This window comes from Zalophus californianus, chromosome 4 (genome assembly GCF_009762305.2).
Source record: "Zalophus californianus isolate mZalCal1 chromosome 4, mZalCal1.pri.v2, whole genome shotgun sequence".
Lineage (NCBI taxonomy): Eukaryota > Metazoa > Chordata > Mammalia > Carnivora > Otariidae > Zalophus > Zalophus californianus.
In genome coordinates, this window is record NC_045598.1 from 90,271,803 (window position 1) to 90,292,580 (window position 20,778).

The following is a 20,778-nucleotide window of genomic DNA, read 5'->3' on the forward strand; positions in this document are numbered from 1 at the left end:
AGGGGGCAGTTTAAATCTTTAAGGCAATGAAGCCAGGGGGGACAAAGTCAGCTGCTCCATAAAAGATACGGGGAAACAAGAAATAGGTCTTTCCATTGTTTTCAAATGCCAGACAGGGTTTCAACATGGTACACCTCTCTGTTTATGTTTTATTGTGTTGCACCAAAAAAAGTTCCTGAACTGTAAATTATATCCCTTTAAATTTATTAAATCAGAACCAAAAGTGTTTAGGAAGCACAATGCATTTGTTAAAAAAGGAGTGAGCTCTGCTTTTCAGGCTTTCTATGGTTATTGCCTTAAAAAGATATGCTGCCACTTAAATATGGACCTGAGGCAGGCTCCCTTCATTTTTGGGGGTCAATTACAGGTGGACCAGAGTTTAAACCCATTAGCGGTCACTGTCAGGCATGTCTTTGGTTTTGATAATACATCAGAGACACACTTGAGCAAGTTTCCAAGAATTTTGAGGATGCTTTAATGAAAAATTCAAGTCGTAAGAACCAGGACCACTAAGGTAGAGCTGTTCAACCAGATTTCTAACTGTGGTATGGGTGGTATCCTTATTTGGATAATAATGTTATAATATCAACATCAATTATTTTTATATTTTATAGTCCCTTTATAGTGAGGTAATTAGTCGGGAAAACTAAAGATGAGTGAGGTATACAGCAAAATGGAAAAAAGAGAAAGCAAAGCAACAGTCATTCTAAAAATGCAGAGAGCTTCATGTCAGAATATGAGGTTAAGAATATAAATGGCCCATAGATCATGTAGGTTTCATTAAGCAATCCTAAAATTTAAACAAACGCAGCAGGCTCCAGCATCCCTTAGGACAGCCCAGTCCTCAGAAATTGGAGAAGGGTTGAGACTCCCTGGTCTTTCCGAAAATTGACTCAACCTATCTTTTGATAATAGTGTTGTTTTATTTGTACACTAGAAGGAAGGAGAGGTCACTGATGTTAAGGTAAAGATTATAATGGGCACACAGAATGGAGTGGTGGGCATGACTTCAGTGTGGTAGTAGAGGTTTCAGATTCTAAACTGTGGGAAGAAGCAGGAACTGGTGGCCACCTCCCCTCAGCTTTGTTCCAGCTTCGTGTTCCTCCTGGAAGAGTCAGGAGTCTTAAGCAGTGGAGCTTCTTTAAAAACTGTTAACTAAGGTCTTGGTGACATATGATGAAGATACCTGGAAAGCAAAATAATATTTCTGAGAGAAATAGGCACTGATAAACCCTGAGCTTGTGGGTTCCAGGGTGTAGAGGAAAGTTCACGTATTAGCAGGGCACCACGAGAGGGCAATCTGGAACTGTGGCCTGAAATATGAATTGGCTATTTATAGTAAAATGTAGCCATTATACTCGTAAACATTTTTGCAAGAGGTCATCAGTTTCCAGTTCTTATTCTTGGGGACTATAAAATATAAAAATAATTGATGTTGATATTATTAACAGTAGCATTCTACACCAAAGTAACAAGTATTCTCTTCCTCTACAAGAATAAGTGTCAAAATTCATAAGCTGAGGTTTGAATTTGAATCCTAGTGTGATCTACATTGTTAGATAAAATCACCTAATGCAGTTTTCTTGCAGTTTGAGAAATTTTTAATCCAAAATCCTTAGAGTCCAACTTGTGCAAACACTATCATCTTCCACCTGTAAAGAAGGCTTTTGGTTGGGAAGTAACCATTGTTGGAGCTTATTTCCGTTACTGCACATTCATTTTTGTTTCTCCTGATTATTTAAAAAAAGAGAGAGAGAGAGAGTATAAGTACACTTTAAAGCCACAGGCATTCTTATGCCTTCCCTGTGGGGGTCCCTTAAAAGTGGCGCATTAGAAAAGTAGACTCCCACCAGATTTCCCATGTTGCTTTTATCCCTGGTCCTACTAGTATCCTCCAGCTGCATCTCAGGGGCTCTGGAGAGTTTGCAGGAACCGTCCTCCCTTCTGTGGGACTCACCTCTGCTGTCTTTTCCTGTTCACCAGTCAACCGTAAGCTAGTGAGGAAGCAGCTGGGCAAGAGAGAAAGGTCCAGTAGAGGTGAGCTCCTTCCCGGTCCCTCTCTGTCGCCTCTAAATTCTGTCCAAATTCCTCAGGACAAAACTGATGCTGGCGTGTACCGTGCTAGGCACCAGATGGCCGGGGTATTTTTATCTTAGGGGAGGGACTAAGGAAGCAAGGCCTGATGGCTCGGGCGTGTCTCCAGCTTCTAAGTTATATAAGGGAAATGGAGGCAAAAGGGAGCGGTTGAGCTGCTACTGGTATGCGGGCCTTTCAGAACAGAAGCTGATACGTACATCTTACCCTTGGAAACTTCAGTAGGGTTAGCGGTCGAGGTCGTCACTTTCTTATATGGCATATCATCTGTAGAAAGACTATTAATTGATGATGTCCAAAAGAAAGTTGTAAGGGTTCCTTTTCAAAGACATCATCAATAGAAACTTTCCAAAATATAACCAGGCCTTCGTCTCCCTCAACCCTCTCTTTGCCATCGCTGAAATGACTGCAACATTTAACACACGGTTACATGTCTATATCTGATCGTTATAATGATACTTTTTGACTTCTCACTCTACTACCACCCACACCACAATGTGGGAATTGGCATGAATTATTTGGGGAAAGTGGGCAGATATCCATAAAAGAGTGGGCAGGCAATACAAGATTTTTCAGCTATGAAACAAATACAGGTGGAGAATCTTTGAATTGACAATGAAGTCCAATTCTCAACTTCTCGTGCATGTGTGCATACGGCCTTTATGTTTCACACTGGCTACTCTTGTTTGGTGTGAAAGTGATGTTTTGATTGTTATTAGACTAATGTAGCATTTATGTTCTTTTTACCATGTGACACACCTCATACCTATTTACTGGTGACAAAAACTATAATCCCATCATAAGAATTTTATGCCTCTTTGGCCACATACTTATTTTGCTTCCATTTACTCCCTCTCATTGTGTATTTATTAAGATAATGGAGGGAAAAGAGGAAACATGGCTGTTGGCAATCTCAGCGACTCTGTAGTACTTACATTGTTCAATAAACCTAATAATCTTCATGGACTAATTCTGACTTATGGATGTCCTACTTCAGTAAATCAGGGTGATTTTCTCTAGTGAATAATAGACGAGTGTAGTGTGCCAGTACCTTAATTAAAGAGTAGCTCTCTTAGTCTTGATCTCATTTTAATTTACAGGGTAATACTACAATAATATCACTAATGGAAGGTACATTAAAGGGCATCAAGTAGCATTAACTGTATTAAATTATGGTACTTGTGTTAATTAACTGCTGAAGCAAGATGGTTCTAATGGCCAAAAAGGTCGTCTAATGCATAAATAAAATCTACCCAGATGAGAGGGGTGAGAGGAGAAATGAAGAGTAGATATTTGTTCTGAACTTCTTTTTATACAGACAGGGAGTTCAATTCATAGGCTGTTAAATATAGATAGTGTCCAAAATGTTTTCATAGTTACACAATTGGAAGTTTTGATTTTTAAATGTTTTGTTTCCTTCTAAGCTTTCCATAATTAAATTAACTGAAAAGTTGAACACTATCTTTGTCAGATGCATAGATTTCATAACTCAGCATTTTTTATTGTTTTTTTGTTCTTTTTTATTGTTTCTTTGAGATGAACATTTTCAAGGAAGTATTGTGATTTATTGTAATAATTGTTAAATCTGAAAGACAAATGAACATTTGATAATGTACTCATTTATCTGTAAGATGTGATACCAGCAATGTATCAGGGTACTGATTTCAGACATAAGATATTAGAAAATCTTTTTCAACCTCAAAAACCTTAGGACAGAATTGTCAGAACTTTTCTCAGTGGCCTAGAAAACTCTAACCCATGTCTCCATTACTTGCCTTGTTACACGATATTTCTGAACATAATTATCAATAATTTTTTCTCCGTGGTGCTGCTTATTCATCTCTTACCGCTTGCAGGGCCTACCCAAGCACCTCACAGGGAGTTGGAAGTCCCTTCCTGTTTACAGAATTGATTTTGCCTTCTGTGCCTCCATTGTTTAACTCCAAGGAAGAAGCCAGGCGGCGCTAGCTCAGAAGTTCCATTTACGCACCAAAGCTACGGGGACAAAACCACTCTAAGTGGGTGTCTGGAGTGAGAAAGGCCCCCGACATTCTCGCCCTCAGGAGAAATCAGATATATTCGTAAATGCTCACTGTTTGAATGGGTCACCGCCGTGGCATTTGCTGTAATTAGGACAAAGTGAGGTTGAAATTCCCTTTCTTGAAGCTAGGCATTCAAATCGTTAGTGCAGAAACATGTGCTATTAGGTAAGCAGTAACACGGGGGATGTTTAAAAGTATCAAAACCATAGGGTATTTCTTCAAATTTTCTCAAATAATTTGGGGGAAAAAATCATGTGATGTGGAAATGCTCTGCCAGTTACCAAAGGCTTACTAGTTACCCTGCAAGTTCTCTAACCACAGGGTTTTCCTAGCCACAATTTGAATAAATCTACCAAAATATTTACTTTTCACCTCTCCTGTGAGAGGCGTCCTGCAAGGCGCTTTGGAAGCATTGGACCTGGCATTGGTTCATTCTTCTCAATTAGTCCTAATTTTTGAGGTTGGGCGGTCCTACTGCTTAACAGATTCTGCTTTTATAACACCTTCCTTCTTTCTGTCACCAAAAAATACTTATTTTCCACCCTGGGACAGACACTGGGCTAGACGGCTGGTGTGTAGAGATGCACAAGGCATAGTCAATGCTCTCACGGAGCTGAAACCAACGGGCACAGACAGGCCTGGAAACAAAAAATGATGACAACTTGGGTTAAGTGCTTTTGCCACGTGAATGTGTGAAGTGCCCTGATGACAGGGAAGGATATACTAATTTAATCTGAGAAGCCTAGGGAAAGCTTTGATGAGGATGTGACATTTGCATGGCAACGTGAAACTGGTGCAGTGGAATGCCAAGTAGCCAGGGCGGAATGGCTATTCTAGGTGACCGCTTATGCTTAAGAACAGCACAGCATGTTAAGGAAATACAAATAGTTGGGAAATGGCAGAATGGACAAATCCTGGGAGATGCCCTTTCATCTTCTCTCTGTGGATCTTCAGCATCTCCAAGAAGCACTGAAGGATTCCTGCGTCTTGGCCTTTGAGCCCCTCATGTCCTAGGAAATCTAAAATGATATGGATTCTCATAGCAACAAAGCTCAGGTGAGAAACATGGTAAGGCAATGGTATTAAAGGATATTTCAGTGCAGCTGTGGTCAGCGAGGAACTCCAGGAGAGAATGGAGATCTGTAACGTGGCTCAGCGGGGGAGCAGCTGTAACTCCAAGCCCTGATGCCCAACTGGGGAGTCCAGAAAAGCTCTCTAAATCCCACAAAAGCCATCATCACATAAGGATTTGAAAGAGCTGTGTATCAAGACAATAGGACTTGGTGACCAATCAGATTTTGAGGAAGGAAGGGCTGAAGGAAAGACTTTGGTAGGAATCCAAGTGGAGAGTCCAGTCAAGGATTTAAAAAGACTGCTCTGGTGATTTCAGTTAGAAATATAGGTTTGAAAATTATCACCTTCCATGTGATGGTTGAAGTTTAGGGAATGGATGACAATGATATGATAGGGTGTTTTCCCTTACACTTATGAATGACTATGGTCACTTATAGGAACTCTGTGGAATGCTGTCATGTAAGATGCAATTTCTGAAGGAAATTGAGAAATAATCGGGGAACAGGAAGAAATCAGAAGATGGGGGAAGAATTAAGGTCATTCTAATAGCCCCCATTAATATTTAAGTAATAATCCTTTACATTTGTATGGCACTCAGGTTACAAGGTTCTTGGCAGGTAACTTCTTTCTTTGAATCTTCACAAGAAACTTGTGAGGCAGGTATTATTAAACCCCATTTTTCAGATGAGAAAACTGAGGAATGGAGAAATGCCATGACTTTTTTTTAAAACGTCCCATACATAATAAAGGGATAAAATCATGTTGCTAATTACAAACCTCATGCTGTCTACACTATGCTCTTCCAGCTACACTCCCTGAAGTGAGCTCAATCCATACAGAAGACCTAGAATATTCCCAAAGGAGTCATCTTTCAATGGCAACAATGAACCAGGGAGTCTCATGGCTCTGCCCTTCTTGGTGTGTTCTGGGAGTTACCCTCTCCGTGACTCTTGGCTCTGTATTTCACAGATCGCTGTGTTTATCTGAACCCTAACTTCTTAACTCATTTTTATCAATTTTATAATGCTTGTTTGGGCTAATGTGTCATGTTGTATTAGATCTAGGTGCTTCACGGCCAAAATAAAATTCTGATGTTAGTTTCTTGTTTTCTGAGGGGAGAAAAAATAGAGAAATAAACTGAATTTTCTAAATGTTAATTCCCCCCCCCCTCATATTTTTCCATAAACTTCTAACAACTGCAACCACTTCTGCTTAATGGGCATCATCAAACACAAAACAAACCACAGTTATTAATGGATAAACTTGGAAATGACCAACTACCCTAGCTTATTTTAAGAGAGTTTACTTTGCAATTGAGAATAATCCACTTTTCCTTTTAACTTCCATATATTAGTCCACATGATCTCCTCTGGAACTATAGTAAATGTACTACCTCTTTCATATAATAATATTTCATAAATTTGCAGTCAATGATCCTATCCTCACATCTTTTTTTCAAGTAAAATGAATATTTAACCATTTTACCATCCAAATTTTTAAAATGCAATTTCCTCTTAAAGGGAGAACGAAGTTGAATAAATAGCACTCAAATGAAAAGCTTAGTAACCATAATTAAAAATAAAAAACAACACAAAAGCATTGCTACTGAACTCTAGTGGCAATGCTTAGAATCAAGATTTATGGTACAAACCCATTTTAAGTGGACAACTGAGTGCTATTCTGATTTGGAACATATTTCTTAAATCCTTGAGGATTTCTTGAATTATAAGGAGAATATATGCATAACCAGCTCATTTTCCTCTGAGGTTTGCACCATTATAAGGAGAGAATGTATCTAATAATTCCTCCAATTAAATTATGAACTTCATTAGTGTGCAGAAAAACAACCCAGTTTAGAGCTTGTCTCCTTATCCCTAATTCCCCAGGGCCACAGAGTTTTTTTTAACTAGTAGGTCATTAAAGGAAAGATGTCTCCTTTTTAAGAAACAAAAGGATATAGTTCGGCAAAATACCACAAAATTAAAAAGTGAAATAATTTCCTCCCTCACTTAATTCAGCATTTGTATAAGAAGCTACATTCTGGCTACCCCTGCATGCCCAACAATGGAAAACAGGGATGCACTCAGCTCTCCTGTCCAACTTCTGGAGCAATGCTTTTAATTCCAATTCGGTGGTTGACATCTTTGGTCTTTCAGGTTTTTTTTGTCCCTAGGATCAGAGATATTTCCTGACAAATTAGGAGGTCATGGCCATTGTTTTATATTTAATGTAAGAGTTTTTGTGGATATATGTAATCAGTGGTTCAGTAGAGACATTCCATTCATTCTCCAGATATAAGAACAAATGTCTTAATGTCATGGGCTTTTTCATAGTAATGGGTTTTATCATAGTAATTTGATTGTGTGAATATGTTGATTTCATTGCACTATAGGTCTATATTTCAAGTAAGTAACTTTTAGAACTAAATATTTTCGTTTAACCAGAACTAACTGCATTGCATGTAAGATGGTTGCTATTTCTGCGTCCTTTTTATAGGTAAGAGAACTATCTGAATAAGGTCACTGAATCAATGGCAAAGGGGAAAGGAACATTTTAAAATACTTGTTTTGGGAAATAAATTTGCTCCTGAAATTCCAATTGAAAATCATTGAGCCAATGGATAGACTAGATTTTACCTTTTGGTTATTTTTTTAAGATTTTATTTACTTGAAAGAGAGAGAGTGAACATGAACAGGGTGAGGGGCAGAGGGAGAAGCAGACAACTTGCTGAGCGGGGAGCCCAATGTGGGATTCTCTCCCGGGACTCTATGATCATAATCTGAGCAGGAGGCAGACACTTAACTGACTGAGCCACCCAGGCACCCCTAGACTAAGTTTTAAAACTGTATATAGGAGCCTCACAAATCCCAATGGTCCACAGATCCCAATCCAGAATATTGTCCAATTAAGATAGCTATTGTATCAGCTCTTTCTTGCTTTGTGACTGGTACCTAAGACAACTGTGTTAGGAATGTATTGAGAAGACAGAGAGCAAAACATAAGGACCTCAAATCATTGTTCGTCTTACTTTAGAAGGAAACAATGGCTAGGAGTCAAGAGAAATAGGTTCTAACTCCAGCTCTGCTAATAACTGTGGGCTCAGAGCAAGTCCCAACCACTGTGACCAGAGTCTCCTCATCTACAAAATGAGAATGTTACACTACATTTGTTTTTGAGAATTACTCTTCAAATAAAGGCCATAATGGTCAAACACATTTAGGAAATGTTTGCAGTATTTCCTTCTAGAAGAATTACAATATATATTAGCAAATTAAAGGCCCTGAGATAACCCATGATAAAGAAACACTTCCATTTTATTTACCCAGAACCTCCCAAACTTAGCCAGAAAACATCTCTTAATACCCTCATATAACTAGTGTCAATAGAAATCATGTGGGGTAACAAAATCCCTTCACTTCAGTCTCTAATACTATTGGACTTTTCATATGATATAAGGAAATAAATGAAAACGTGTGTGTGTGTGTGTGTGTGTGTGTGTGTGTGAACTATTTGCAGTGCTAAGAACAGATTGATATTTCACAGTGAGGTCTAATTTTAGCTATCATCTTTCCCATATTGTTGCTACATTGGGTGAAAAAATGAGACTATCTTAAGGAAAGTATGGCCTTGATAGGGAGTACCTTTCTTTTTTTAACTGTTGCTCTTATTTTTTGAACCTTGGGAAGTACTGTGTATCGTTCTTTAAGAATTATAGGGAATTAAGTACAGTATTGGAATAGATAGGGATATTTTTGTTTTGTTTTTAAGCTTGAGAAATTGTGATGGAAGATGCAAAGATGTAAAAAATGAAATGCCAAGTGATACAATCTGGTCTGTTTCAGAGATAAATAGAGATGTTGGAAGATTTCTATTTCTCTCAAATGTAAGCTTTTCAAACTCTAATTACAGCAATAAACTAAAATCATGTATTTAAAGGAAAATAAGATTAACTCATATTTAATATATTCTTTTTTTTTCATTTGCTTTGGAAGATATTCTTGAAACCACAGGCTGATTTTAGTTAAATGCACGTTGCCTTTCTTTTGCTCCTTAGGAGTGCTAATGAATAACAAATGAGAGCCCAGTGAAACCAAAAATAGTATACAGCTAAGGGATATCACCTTGTCTAGGAATTGGTTGCGCCCTGGCTGCTTTTACTCATTTGCTTTTAGCGGAATATCAGGGAAGTGAAGCTGTTACAACATATTGGTGACATCCATGTGTAATTATAAATCTTCCAGTGTTGCTGGGAACAAAGAACAGATAGGGGGAGGGTAAGTCAAGAGGTGATGGGAGGGGGAAGTCTAAGAGGTCAGCAATTTGTCAGGTTGGGAATAGACAGCATTATGAATTCCTGTGCTGGAATTATATAGGCAGTGTGTATGCCAAATAGAATCATAGCATTGCAAAATTATTTCTTTTAGAACTGAAAGAAACCATGACATGATGTAATCTAACTCCCTCTTTTTCAGATGTGAAACAGAATGGTTACACCAACCAGCCAAGGATGATACTGTTGCATACCCAGAAATTAGACCCAGATGGAGCTTGTATTTCACTCACTGACCTGTGCCTAACACTGGGCCTGACACATAGTAGGGATTCAACAAATATTTATTGATGCAGCAAATGAATGTCTGTGGAATACCCTTTTGAGCATCATGTAAACGAACAATTCTAAGTATCTATACTCTTTTCACTTGGCACCCTGTGACCACCTTTGTGTATTCCTTACATAAGGCTGCAAGGGAACTGGAGCTAACCCCAATATTCTTGTTAATGCCACTTCATCTAAAATCTAAAATTGCAAAGCTTCAGATTTCAGCCAATTGGCCAAAGAAAGAGAATAAAATTTATCTACCTCAGATATCAGAGTCGTATATCTATTCATGATAAATGAGTATCACTCTACACAGACACACATTGTTTCTTTTATTATTGTCTGATTGGTGCTTTAAGACCAAAATTGTGATCATGATTTCTTTCCTGGGTGAGAATAAGTCCATAAAAAGAATTGGACTCTGCCCACCCTCAAGAAATATTTAGTAAAATCACAATAGCACTGTATGTCCCAAAGCTGTCTTCAAATGACATTTGTCTCGGGTTCAGCAACTAAGGAGTTAAAAAATATATAACAGCCATCTTACAATTTGTAAATGAGGCCTTTAAATATTGATAGAGCAAAGGTTGGGTTTCAAAAAATTTGAGCTGAGGAGACAAGGAAACAGGCAGTGACCTTTTATGAACATATGTCTCAACGAAAATAATTCAAGTTCATTATATACTCTTAAGCAGCAAAAGAGGACTAAAAAATATTAATAGTTATGAGAAGAAGAGAGAAAGAAAATGAAAGAACATAATGCATGGCTAGCTAGCTCAGAGTGGAGGAATTGTGGATAATTTTATTTATTTATGTTTTCTGTATTTTTCACATTTTATTCAGTGAACATATCACATTTTATTCATTGAACATATCATTGAATAAAATTAGTTTTAGCAATAAAGTTAAAAAGTTAAATTTAAAATTAAAGTTAAAATTTAGCAAGGTTACAGGATACAAAATCAACACACAAAAATCAGTTGTATTTCTATACACTAACAATGAACTAACAATGAACAGTCCAAAAAGGAAATTAAGTAAACAATTCCATTCCAACAGCATCAAGAAGAATAAAATACTTAGGAATAAACTTAACCAAAAAGGCAAAAGATTTGTACACCAAAAAGTATAAAACATTGCTGAAAGAAATTGAAGGAGAATATAAATGAAAAGAAATCTCTTGTTCATGAGTTGGAAGATGTTAAGATGTCAACACTACCCAAAGTGATCTATAGAATCAATGCAATTTCTGTCAAAATCCCAATGACACTTTTGGCAGAAGTAGAAAAATCCATCATAAAATTCATATGGAATCTCAAGTAACTCAGAATACCCAAAATAATCTTGAAAAAGAAGAATGAAGTTGGAAGTTTCACACTTTTTTTAACTTTGAAACTTACAACAAAGCTATAGTAATCAAAACACTGTGTTTCAGCATACAGATAGACTTATAGAGCAATAGAATATAATAGAGTCAAGAATAAGCCCTTGCATATATCACTAAATGATTTTTGAGAAGGGTGCCACTCCCACTCAAAGAGAAAAGACAGTCTTTTAAACAAATGATGTTAAGAAAACAGGATATCCACATGCAAAAAAAAAAAAAAGAACTTAGATCCTTATCTTATACTATATCAAATATTAACTCAAAATGGGTCAAAGACCTAAATATATAAGAGCCATAACTATGAAACTTTTAGGAAAAAGCATAGGAGGAAAACTTCATGATACTGGATTTGGCAATGATTTCTGGAATGTGACACCAAAAGCACAAGCAACAAAAGAAAAAATGGATAGGTTGAACTTCATCAAAATTAGAACCTTTTACATGTTAATGGATACAATCAAGAGTGGAACACAATCCACAAAATGGAAGAAAATATTGGTAAATCATATATCAGATAAGGAATTTTTATCTAGAGTATGTAAAAAACTTACAACTCAAGAACAACAAATGTGAATGTTCCACAACAATGAGAATACACTTCATGTCACAAAATCATATACTTCAAGATAGTTAAAATGGTAAATTCCATTATGTATATTTAACACATACAAAGTAAATAAAATTAAGTAACAGAAAAAACGTAATATCTCTTGTCTCAACCAAAATAAAACACAGAAATTCTAAGATATTTAACATCCTTAGTCCTTTGCTATTTTAAATGTTATTCTTGGCTTTGAGATAAAGAAAGATTTTGAGCAGGTTTTGAGTTTGGAAGGGGCTTCCATGCTAGTTGGAGGAAATCATATTTTGTCAAGCAGGTAGTTAATGGGCAGAGGGGATTCTCTGTGTAGAGGAGGGATGAAGAGCAATTAGAGAAGTGGGCTTAAAGGACAGGCATTGTAATTGTAGTAGAGGATTTTTAAGATCAGACTGAGTTTTGATTTCATCCTAGAGGTAAGCGATGAAGAACAACTGTAGGTTTGTGTAGAGTGTTATATGTTGGGGAGGATGACAATTTTTTTTAAAAATGCTAAGAAGATTATACTACTGTCTGTATAAAATGGCTTGAAAGAAGGACCTATTGATTGTTGTGATAACCATCATGAAAGGCGATGGCTGTGAATATAGAAAGGAGAAAATAAATCTGAAAAACAGGTTTTAATAATACAGAGAAGTGGCAACACCCAGGTGGTTCAGTTGGTTAAGAGTCTGACTTCAGCTCAGGTCATGATCTGAGGGTCCTGGGATCGAGCCCTAGGTCAGGCTCCCTGCTTAGCTTAGAGTCTGCTTGCCCCTCTCCTGCTCCTTCTCTCTCTGCCTCTCCCTCCACTTATTCTTGCTCTCTCAAATAAATAAAAATAAAATCTTTTAAAAATAATAATAATACAGAACAGCAGGTCTGTCCCTAATATTTGCATGGTGGGAAATGAATACAAATGAAAGCCCACATACTATATCCCTAAATAATTATGCATTGAACTGCACCTCTGACTGGCGCATTTTCCCACCCTGGACCCCATAGTCCACTCCCCAGTGAGTGGTTAAAGGGCCATCATCTCAACCCAGCCAGTTCTGCTGTGTGACAGATTGATAGCAACCTGGTACTGCCGGAGGAAGGCAGACGCTGTATCCTGGGCCTAAGACTCATAAGCAGTGACTGATCTGCCTGAACTTGGAATGGAAACCTACCTGTGCAAGCATCTAAGAGGCCAAGGCAAGATGGTTTTTCTCTCAATACTTCACTTCTCCATTCTGAGATTTCCAGGTAGTTCTAAGCATCTCCCCGAACTATAGCAAGTGCTCTTCTTCTGGATTTGGCCAAGGATTTCCTATTATGCTAACTCTCCTCCCAATAATAACTACAAACTCTGGACTAAAAGTAAAAACATTTGAAGATTCTAGAGAGGGAAAGAAGCAGGCAGATACTGGAAAGGAGTCAATACTTGCACGAAAGGAAAGGCATTGAGTGATTTTTCCCTTTTTTCAGTTTTCTCCCCCCAAGGGCAGGCCTAAGTCTTTGCCATGCATGATAGGGAAGGGGGTGCAATTAAAAACCAGACGGAAAATCCTTCTTTTATTGGCTTGAACAACCAGAAGACAGGTGGAGGCCACCACCACAACTAAAATGTCAAGAGAGAAATATTAAATACTGTGTATAAACTCTGCCTAAATCTCTGAGAGCCCCTGAATCATTAATGTGTGGAACAGCCTACAAGCAGCCTAGCTAAAGCTAAAAGAACTGAACTGAGATTTTGGCTGCTGTAGCAGAGGAGAAGTTTGCAGTGTGCAGTTTGAATTTAGTAACAGTCACTGCCCACTAAACAAACAAGCAAAATCAACACTCTTCAGAAGAACATAACAGAACCCAGAGTCTCTACAAATATCATTTGTAATATCCAGATACAATTTAAAAATTACTTAGTATATGGAGAAAACAGAAAAAGATAACCCACATTCTACAGAAAAGACAACTGAAACCAAACTCAACATGACAAAGGTATTAGTATTTTAAAGCAGTTATTATAACAATACTGAAGGATGTAAGAAAATGTGATGTTAATAACTGATATGACATATTTACAGGAAAATTGAGACTGTAAAAAGTAACCAAATAGAAATTATAGTACTGAAAAAGTATATTTTTCTGTAAAATTTTACTAGATGTACTTAAGAGTAGATTGGAACTGTTAGAAGAAAGAGGCAGTGAACTTGACAATAGATTTGTAGAAATTATCCAATACAGAAAACAGAGAGAAAGAAGGTAGGAAAAAAAATGAACCAAGTTTCAGGGACCTTTAGAACAATATCCAAAGGTCCAATAGATGTCTAATAGGAGTCTCAGATAGATAAGAGAGAGAAAATGGAGCAGCAAAAGTGTTTGAGGAAGTAATGTTCAAAATTTGCCCAGAGACATAAAGTTACAGTGAATCCTGAGCAAGATGACTATCAAAAAGCAGCCTCTAGGCATATCGTATGCAAACCACTGAAATCAAATGATAAGGAGAATCTTGAGAGGAGAAAGAGGAAAAAAAGACACATTACATGACCATTGAAATTCTCATCAGAAACAATCAAGACTGGAGGACAGTGGAACATTTTTAGAGTGCTGAAAGAAAAAAGAAGAAAGGGAAGAAAAAAAAAATACTGTCACCCCAGACTTCTATATCCAGTGAAAATATCTTTCACACATGAAAGCTGATTAAAGGCATTTTCAGATAAAAGAAAACCAAGAGAATTCATCACCAGCAGGCCTGTAATAGAAGAAATGCTAGAAGAAGCTTCTCAGGTCAAAAGGAAGTGATACCAGATAAAAACTTAGAACTTCAAGAAGCAGTGAAGAACACCGGAAATTGAAAATATGTGGATATTCTCCCTCTTTGTTTCTTTTTTTAAAAGATTTTATGTATTTATTTGTCAGAGAGAGAGAGAGAAAGCACAAGCAGGGGCAGTGCCAGGCAGAGGGAGAAGCAGGTTCCTTACTGAGGAAGGAGCCCCATGTGGGGCTTGAACCCAGGACCCTGGGATCATGACCTGAGCTGACGGCAGATGCTTAACCGACTGAGCCACCCAGGCACCCTATTTCTTTAAAATATATATGGTTGTTTAAAATATTTTATAGCATTTTATTATGAGGTTTATAATGTATGTGGATATAATACATATGATAACTATGGCATAAAATATGAGAAGAGGGGATAAATGGATCTATATGTTTGCAAATTCTTACATTTAACCTGAACTGGTATGATATTAGCTCCAAGTAGGTGGTGGAAAACTAAAAATGCATATTATAATCTTTAGAGGACTTATAAATAATAATCATTCAATGATTCAATAATTTCAATATCTTAAAAGCCAATAGACAAATTGAAATGGAGATCTTATAGAATATGTAATAAAGCCAAAACTATACCTCCCAAGATCAGGAAAGGGAGGAAGCACAGTTATCTGGGAGCCTATCTGCCTAGACATCCACTTTGGGTAATTTGAGGTGCCCAAAATTTTCTAAGAGTAAAAAAAAAAAAAAACAGAAAACAAGAAAATGCTTAAATTTTTCATCCCACCTCCCCACTTCCCCCTACCACCCATCATACTCACTTGAGTTCTCTCAGCCCTGAATCTGCTGGTAAGATATTGGTGAGGTTCAACCAAGCTCTCAAGTACCACCCCCAAAATTTCTAACTGCTTAATTTGTTACCAAACTTTCAAAAACCTTTGAGAAAAAAAAAAAAAACATGTTTCTATGTTGGTAATATAAATGTCCTTCTAAAGTCAGAATGCAGGGCAGTGATCCTTTTTGCAGAAGCCTGAAGGGTATCAGTGGTGGAGGTAGAGAGACATAGGTATCTACAGTGTATGACCAAGTTTTCATCCTAGGGAACCCGAAAGATCATGGTGCCATTGATAATATTTTCTAAATTGAAAGGGGGACCTATTTAAACCTACAGTGAGCTCATATTTTAACTTAACTTAAAAGTGGTAATGGGCCATAGGAAATGGGAATCATGAGACTGGTAAGAGAATGAGACAGGAGACATAGATATGATAAGTATTTGTTAGTTGCTATAAGAGCAAATTGGCCTACTGATGACCTATGAATAAAATAAATTGCTATTTTACATTTAAAAATTTCCATCCATGTACAGATATTTTTTGAGAAGCAAGTGGATGGCAATAATTTTTATCTTTGTCGATTGCAGCCTGGTAATTCTGAATGACACCAGAATACCTAGAAAGTATTATTTTCCTATATATAACCCTGGATGCATTCAGACCATTAATAACTGGTATTATAGGACAATGGTTTGATTCTTCAATGAGTTTTCCAGCTCAGCTGGAAAATATACCAATAATATAAGCATAAAGAATAGGATTGGGATGGAAAATACATTACAAAAATATCTTGGGGATGTTTTATTTCCTTTGGAAAAAAAGAGTTTGAAGGAAAAAAAAATTAGTGGTGTTTCTCAAGAAATCTGAAACTTGCAAGAGAAGTCTTTAACAGCATGTTGCATTTTTCTGCACTCCTACCCAGGATGAGCAGATCATTTGGGAAATCTCATCCACATTCACTTCAGAAGCACTTTTTGTAGCCCACCTACATGGCTGATTACAGATCAAAGAGAATAAAGGGTAGAGCACCTGCCCTTCTTGGTTCAGAGGTATGTCTCCAACTCACCAGAGCCATTTAAATGATCTTTGTTTCTCACAGCTCTGCCCACTTTCCTAGACACTGTGAGACTGGGAAGTCAGTAGATCACAGTCTAGAAGTTGGAGCCTTTTCTGGGTCCAGAGTCACCCATTTAGAGGAAGAGATAAAGCATGTTGAAAAGTATGCAGTGTTAATATCAAAGGAGAGCATGTCAACCACCTGCTCAACCTTAGCACTTCATAGCGTGGAAAATATCCAAAATGGCATAATGTGTAACAAAAACTTCAGATAGCCCAGGGAATGTCAGAAATATACTATAATTTAAAAGGGAAAGGAGTCATTTTTGGACATGGGGGTAACCCTTTGATTAAACGTGTCAATGCAAGGCAAACATTTTGCAATTTTAATTATGTTTGTCTTTAAAACGAATAGAATAACCAGTTATGTTTAGTTTAATATAAATGATGTTATAAGGTTTTTTTTTTGAGAACATGACAATATGTATGAATAAAAAAGAGTAAAACATCATTTAATTGAGAATCAAATCACTTGGACTTTAATCCCAGCACTGCAACAGTGGACCTACCTTACCTTCCTTTCAGGAACTGAAAAAAAATGCAAAATGCAATACAAACAAATAAATGCAAGCACTTAAATGTTTAGTGCTTACTATTTCCTGGCAGTGTGCCAATTGCTGGAGATACAGAAGTGAAAAGCCACAGTCCCTGTCTTCCAGTAGTTACCATCTGGATGGATTGATAGACATTTCACAAGGAAAATTTTAAGGCAATGTGATCTGTGCAGTGATAGGGATACAGATAAGATTGCTGTAGTAACACCAGGGAGGGGGAGGAGAATGGGGGGGCAGTTCTAGGGGACCATCTGATAGTCTCTTTTTCATCAAGGTTATTTCTAAACAATTACCTCCATATGTTAGGTTGAACCATATGAAATTGTTATTAATCAATTAAAAATGGTTGAATATGCTCTAATGGTTGACAATGTCTTATTTTAGACCCAGTACACACTTAGAAAGACATGTTTTCTTTTTTCTCTCCCTAATAGAGGTATATCCAGAAAACTTATTCACAGTAGAGTTACATCTAAACACACAGAAATATTGAGTAAAATGTGGATTCACAAGACTGCATGTTGTTTAATCAGACTGAATGATAGGCTCGATTCTCAATACAAAGTTAATCCTGTTTTCATTAAATATAAATGTTATTTATGGAAAACAAGAGTCCTGCAGAAGCAAAAAGATATCTCTCAGGGTTACACATTTTATATTTGCTTAGCATTGATGAGTTTAAACCAAGAGACTTCTTTGCAATTTGATTATTTGTTCCTTTCCTTGATATTGATTATTCTATTAGATTTTACTGCTAACAACAGCATATGTAAAGATTCCAATATTATTTTACTGCCAAAATAAGATGCCAAAGGAAATTACATACCATAGTTGAGTCCTTGATACAAACTAAAATAAGAAAATATTAAGTTGAGGCATATGCTTGTAACCAACTCTGGTTTACATGGAGAGGCAACAGAGGTGACTTGCAGCAGGACAGACCTGGGTTCAAAGACAGCCTCCACCACTTGCTACCTGCTAGACTTCAGAAAAATTGCCTAACAAATATCTCAGTCCTGCTCATCTATAAAATGAAGCAAATGCTATCCACATAGATGAGTTATTTTAAAGATCACTAATGTATATAAAATGCAAGTACATGTGAAATAAACAGTGATTATTATCATGGGCCCAGGAGGGTAGCTACAATTGAATATTACGACTCTGAAAACATTTTTTCTTTGTTTTCAATGATTTTTTATTAGTTTCTCTACAACATATTGGCCCTATCAACATTCACCTTTAATATTTTTTTGTCTATTAACTCTTTCCACTTTCTTATATTGCTGGACTGTTTATACTAATATATAATTCATATTCTATTGTACCTTCATTAATGCACTTATGTTATCTGCCTTTATTGCTTCCTTTCCCTTTGAAGACTTAAGCAGGTTAAATTTATCATTGCCATATTTCTAGGACTCTCCATCAGTAGAGATCACCATGAAAATTAAAACCAGGAATTGTAAAAAGAGCAGAGCAAGTTCAGGTTTTCTAAGGTTGGCTCCTTGAGTCCTGGGTAAATGCAGTTATATTATACCCCTTTTCCTTTGGGTTGCAGACAGGCATTTATCCTCCCTGATGATGGATGGCCTACTTTGACATTTTGCATGGATAACTCTTGAGAATGAAAACTGTAGTTATAAAAGATTCATTGGTTCATCCTACAGTCCTAACACTGTCACCTTGACATACAGTGACAGTACTGTAATATCCGTTGGCCCTGTTGATCAGCAAAAAGGAGAAGAAAATGTCCCAGGATCATCTAAGACAGGGAAAGAGTATGGGACTCCTTTTCCGTAGAATGTAATAACTAAGGCAATTTGTAGTTCTGTTATTCCTCCGGCTTCAGGGAATCTGCTTTGGAAAGGCAGCAAAGCCCCTCGTGTGCTGGGAAAATTCAGGGATTACCAATTTAAGAACCACATCCGGTTTAGGGGCAAGTCCATAAGTTGTGAAGGAACTGGAGCAGAGATTTAGCAGGTGAAGGTAAAAAATCACGTGGGCTCACTAGACTGGACAAAATAGTGGAGAAGATATACGGAAGGTATTATGTATCAATAAATGACATTCAAATCCATTTAAAATTAGTCACTCTTTGTAAATCATCTTTTTTGATTAGTAGTCTTATTTCATCTCTAGTCTATATTCTATTCTATTTTAAAGGCAAAATGGACTTCTTAAAATAAGCATTTTGGTGAGTTTGGGAGTAGCTTACAAGCATTCTAACACTTGACAATAAAATGTGATGGACCGATCAGGCCAAGGGAAATTCTGACAAATAAATCTTAACCACCTACCCACCCCCAAAGAAAGTTAGGACTGAAGCATTAATAGAACCATAATTACACCATTACCATAATTGAAAGATGAATGTCATAGTTCAGATTTAAGTGCTTTACACAAATAAAACACTCAACTATAAAAAATGAAAAACATAGGCAGAGGAGGGCTCTGTACATTGAGATATGTGTCTTTACACTCAACTAATTAGTCGCTACTGAATGTTTTTGCTTTGCTCAATGGCATGTGGTACATAAATCATTGCAATATGTTCAATGCAAATGGTTGTTAATAGAGGAACCATCTGCTCTGTGCTGGAGAGTTTGTTAAAAAGAATGTGGTGAACCTACTTTGGATGATGTTGAAAAACTCAAATACCAAATTTCTAAAATGAGCTGCCTCTGTTAACCCCAACATAACTAATGCTCCTCTGGCCTTTTGAATTCTACAGATTCATCTCTAAAGCACTCATAACACAGTCTATGCTGTTTTAATGCAACTCCACTGGACACTTCTACAGGCAGAATATCCTCTGGAGGCTTCACATGGCATGGAGACCTACAGTGTCCTAAAAGTGTGTTCAGGGATTTAAAACAACCAATAAATAATCAGACCATCCTCTCTAGCACATCTTTGCTAACATGAATAAGACAGACTCTCCATTCCTATCCCTCCTGGAAGCTGTTCCTTTATAGCTGTAGATCACTGGCAAGTTGCAGGCTGATGATGAATTGCCATGGGTATCATCAGTGTCCGCCACCTCCACCTCCCATAATCCACAATACTGTATTTCTCTGAAAGATCATCAGTGCAAAAGGGAGCCATGATTCCTCTCCCAACATACTTTATTAGATGCTGTCACCTAGCTTCCTAATAATGTCTGTCGGACTCACCGGTGACACTGTAAAACATGGGAAAATTAGTAATAGGACAGGAATCAAAGCCATCAGCTTTCCAATGTCGTGCTCCTTTTTCTGGCAAATAAAAAAAAAAAATGGGGGGTGGGGAATGCGCCTTAATCCTGCCCTTTCTAATCAGTTCCTGGTCAAGGTTGCTATCGGTATAGTTAAGAGCCTGCTGCCATGATGATCTATTACATTAATATCCATTGGAGTTGTGCTCAAATGATAAAATACTCAAAATAGAACTTCAGCCATGAAAGAACAAGCTTAGAAATTAACTGTGTGGATGAAAATCTTCAAGTACACCACTTCACTAAAGCCAGATGCAAAGTATGATTATTGGTCTACTGCTACCTTGGCTTTCTCTACCTTACTTTTTTTTCCTCCCCCCGCCCCTCCCCCTTTTGGCTTTTACAGTATCTGATTTAAGACTGTGCTTTTGGGGATTCGCCTGCGGGAGAAGAGGCTGCAGGAGAGCTCATTAGCCCAGCAGATGCTCTATCCCTGGATGAATTATACAATGAAAAGCTTGCTTCTGAGGGCCACAAAAAAG

At 37.2% G+C, this 20,778-nt stretch overlaps 1 protein-coding gene across 8 annotated transcripts in view; it reads left to right on the plus strand.

The window, feature by feature from the left end:
• The window catches only part of NTNG1 (netrin G1), a 313,954-nt gene that overhangs the window by 170,984 nt on the left and 122,192 nt on the right, over positions 1–20,778 (plus strand). The gene's annotated exons all lie outside the window — the stretch shown is intronic.